The following is a 4,769-nucleotide window of genomic DNA, read 5'->3' as shown; positions in this document are numbered from 1 at the left end:
TTCAGCATTGAATACACCTCAGGAATGGTATTTTCCATCCCCTGCATATTGAAGTTCATCACAAAGCTCTTGTAGCTCGGTGGAAGCGACTGAAGGATTCTGTCAATGACCGCGTCATCCGGGAGATTAACTCCTAGCTGAGTCAAGCGGTTATGCAACCCAGACATTCTGAGTATGTGCTCACTGATAGAACTATTTTCCTCCATCTTACAACTGAAGAACTTGTCGGAGACTTCATATCTCTCGACCCGGGCATGAGCTTGAAAAGCCATTTTCAGCTCTTCGAACATCTCATATGCTCCGTGTCTCTCAAAACGCTTTTGGAGCCCCGGTTCTAAGCTGTAAAGCATGCTGCACTGAATGAGGGAGTAATCATCAGCACGTGACTGCCAAGCGTTCATAACGTCTTGGTTCTGTGGGACGGGTGTGTCACCTAGCGGTGCTTCTAGGACATAATCTTTCTTGGCAGCTATGAGGATGATCCTCAGGTTCCGGACCCAGTCCGTATAGTTGCTGCCATCGTCTTTCAGCTTGGTTTTCTCTAGGAACGCGTTGAAGTTGAGGACAACGTGGGCCATTTGATATACAAGACATATTGTAAAGATTTTATACTAAGTTCATGATAATTAAGTTCATCTAATCAAATTATTCAATGAACTCCCACTCAGATAGACATCCCTCCAGTCATCTAAGTGAAACATGATCCGAGTTAACTAGGCCGTGTCCGATCATCACGTGAGACGGACTAGCCAACATCGGTGAACATCTTCATGTTGATCGTATCTTCTATACGACTCATGCTCGACCTTTTGGTCTTTCGTGTTCCGAGGCCATGTCTGTACATGCTAGGCTCGTCAAGTCAACCTAAGTGTATTGCGTGTGTAAATCTGGCTTACACCCGTTGTATTCGAACGTTAGAATCTATCACACCCGATCATCACGTGGTGCTTCGAAACAACGAACCTTCGCAATGGTGCACAGTTAGGGGGAACACTTTCTTGAAATTATTGCGAGGGATCATCTTATTTAAGCTACCGTCGTTCTAAGCAAATAAGATGTAAAACATGATAAACATCACATGCAATCAAATAGTGACATGATATGGCCAGTATCATTTGTTCCTTTTGATCTCCATCTTCGGGGCTCCATGATCATCGTTGTCACCGGCATGAAACCATGATCTCCATCATCATGATCTCCATCATTGTGTCTTCTTGAAGTTGTCTCGTCATCTATTACTTCTACTACTATGGCTAACGCTTTAGCAATAAAGTAAAGTAATTACATGACGTTTATGTTGACACGCAGGTCATAAATAAATAAAGACAACTCCTATGGCTCCTGCCAGTTGTCATACTCATCGACATGCAAGTCGTGATTCCTATTACAAGAACATGATCATCTCATACATCACATATATCATTCATCACATCCTTTGGCCATATCACATCACAAAACACTTGCTGCAAAAACAAGTTAGACGTCCTCTAATTGTTGTTGCAAGTTTTTATGTGGCTGCTATAGGTTTCTAGCAAGAACGTTTCTTACTTACGCCAAAACCACAACGTGAATTGCCAATTTCTATTTACCCTTCATAAGGACCCTATTCATCGAATCCGGTCCGACTAAAGTGGGAGAGACAGACACCCGCCAGCCACCTTATGCAACTAGTGCATGTCAGTCGGTGGAACCGGTCTCACGTAAGCGTACATGTAAGGTTGGTCCGGGCCGCTTCATCCCATGATGCCGCCGAATCAAGATAAGAGTAGTAGCGGCAAGCAAATTGACAATATCGACGCCCACAACTGCTTTGTGTTCTACTCGTGCATAGTAACTACGCATAGACCTGGCTCATGATGCCACTGTTGGGGAATGTAGCAGAATTTTAAAATTTTCTACGCATCACCAAGATCAATCTATGGAGTCATCTAGCAACGAGGGAGAGAGGAGTGCATCTACATACCCTTGTAGATCACGAGCGGAAGCATTCAAGAGAACAGGGTTGATGGAGTTGTACTCGTCGTGATCCAAATCACCGAAGATCCTAGCGCCGAACGGACGGCGCCTCCGCGTTCAACACACGTACGGAGCGAGGACGTCTCCCGCGCCTTGATCCAGCAAGGAGGAGGGAGAGGTTGAGGAAGAGGGCTCCAACAGCAGCACGACGGCGTGGTGGTGGTGAAGCTGTTGTACTCCGGCAGGGCTTCGCCAAGCTCTTATGGAGGAGGAGAGGTGTTGGGGAGGGGAGGGGCTGTGCCTTGGATGTTGTGTGCAGCCCTCCCCTTGCCCCTCTATTTATAGGGGAAGGAGGAAGGGGGCCGGCCCCCTCTAGATGAGATCTAGAGGGGGCGGCGGCCAAGGGGAGGGGGCTTGCCCCCCAAGCAAGGGGGGCGCCCCCTTTAGGGTTCCTCCCCAACCCTAGGCGCATGGGCCCAAGGGGGGGGGATGCGGCCAGCCCATGTAGGGCTGGTTCCCCTTTCCTCTGCAGCCCATTAGGCCCTCCGAGAGAGGTGGCCCCTCCCGGTGGACCCCCGGAACCCCTCCGGTGGCCCCGGTACAATACCGATATGCCCCCGAACCTTTCCGGTGACCGTATGACAACTTCCTACATATAAATCTTCACCTCCGGACCATTCCGGAACTCCTCGTGACATCCGGGATCTCATCCGGGACTCTGAACAACATTTGGTAATCATATACAAGTCTTCCTAACAACCCTAGCGTCACCGAACCTTAAGTGTGTAGACCCTACGGGTTCGGGAGACATGCAGACATGATCGAGACGACTCTCTGGTCAATAACCAACAACGGGATCTAGATACCCATGTTGGCTCCCACATGCTCCACGATGATCTCATCGGATGAACCACGATGTCGAGGATTCAATCAATCCGTATACAATTCCCTTTGTCAGTCGGTACGTTACTTGCCCGAGACTCAATCATCGGTATCCCAATACCTTGTTCAGTCTCGTTACCGGCAAGTCACTTTACTCGTACCGTAATGCATGATCCCGTGATCAACCACTTGATCACATTGAGCTCATTATGATGATGCATTACCGAGTGGGCCCAGAGATACCTCTCCGTCATACGGAGTGACAAATCCCAGTCTCGATTCGTGCCAACCCAACAGACACTTTCGGAGATACCTGTAATGTACCTTTATAGTCACCCAGTTACGTTGTGACGTTTGGCACACCCAAGGCACTCCTACGGTATCTAGGAGTTGCACAATCTCATGGTCTTAGGAAATGATACTTGACATTCAGAAAAGCTACAGTAGACGAACTACACGATCTTTGAGCTACGCTTAGGATTGGTCTTGTCCATCACATCATTCTCCTAATGATGTGATCCCGTTATCAATGACATCCAATGTCCATAGTCAGGAAACCATGACTATCTTTTGATCAACGAGCTAGTCAACTAGAGGCTCACTAGGGACGTTTTGTGGTCTATGTATTCACAATGTATTACGATTTCTGGATAACACAATTATAGCATGAACAATAGACAATTATCATGAACAAAGAAATATAATAATAACCTTTTTATTATTGCCTCTACGGCATATTTCATGTGGCAGGGGTAAAACAGGAATATCGTAGGGCTAAACTTTCGGGCGCGTGATATTTCGATGTGAGCGGGAAGTTTGAAAGCTTTTGGCGCCTAAAATTATAAGTATTCTGCTCTCGTACGGCCAACTATGATATCATGGCCGACAATTTGTTTGTTTTGCACACAAAAAAATGTGCAAGTTTTGAAAATCAATGTCTCCAACTCGAAACTTAGATTGTCCATTCAATTCAAATATGGATCATTGAGCTACTACAAGCAAATACCATCATACGGTCCAATTCAAATGAAATTCCAAATGTGTTTATCCTAAATATGATGACAAAAGCAAAAATGTGTATGTGTATGAATAAAGTGGATGATTATAAAGTTTGAACATGCCCGTATGTGTATATCTCTAGGTTTGATATATGAATTTGAAATCACGAAATCCCGGCTTAAAAATGTACCTCCATTTAAATGAATTACAAAAGCTAATGATGGAGTCGAATTCCAAAATTCCAATCTTAGGTTTGTAATTCTGGTACATCAAGGTATATCACGCATGTTCAAAAGTATCGTTATCTCATAGTACAAACTGTGAAACAAATTGACCAACCATGAGTGCACAATATCTCAATTACGCTAAAGTCCCTCAAATATAGACACCTCACTCTTTATCTGAAGTCAACCCCCCCACAACACACACACACACACACACACACACACACACACAGAGAAGTCGTTCTCTCCCCCAAACACCAACACACGAGCACATTAACACCCCTCTCTCTTGTAAAGTCCGGACCCCGACATAGGTCTCCATCACTTTGTCTCTCGGGCATGCACACATCTCTTCCCTCACTCTCTAGGTCTCCCGCTATCTCTCTTACCCAAGCACACGCACTATGTAGACTGTATATTTCCCATACACACAAAACGTCACCCCCAAACGTCTATCTCCCTAGTTATGTGGTTCTCGCGCACTCACCTCACACACCACCCCACTACAAACAAGCACACTTTGTCTCCTTGTGCACCACTCTCCTCTTTCTATCTCTCCCACATGCGGACCCGCCCTAGATCTTTCCCCGTATACATATATGTCGTGACTCTTTGCATAGCTCCCTAATGTATAATCGTTCTCGATTTCGCACATTGTTCTCCACACCATCTATTCTAGATCTCTCATGAAGTCCCTATCACACACAC

The sequence above is a fragment of the Triticum dicoccoides genome, chromosome 4A (assembly GCF_002162155.2).
Source record: "Triticum dicoccoides isolate Atlit2015 ecotype Zavitan chromosome 4A, WEW_v2.0, whole genome shotgun sequence".
Lineage (NCBI taxonomy): Eukaryota > Viridiplantae > Streptophyta > Magnoliopsida > Poales > Poaceae > Triticum > Triticum dicoccoides.
This window is presented reverse-complemented; position numbering follows the sequence as displayed.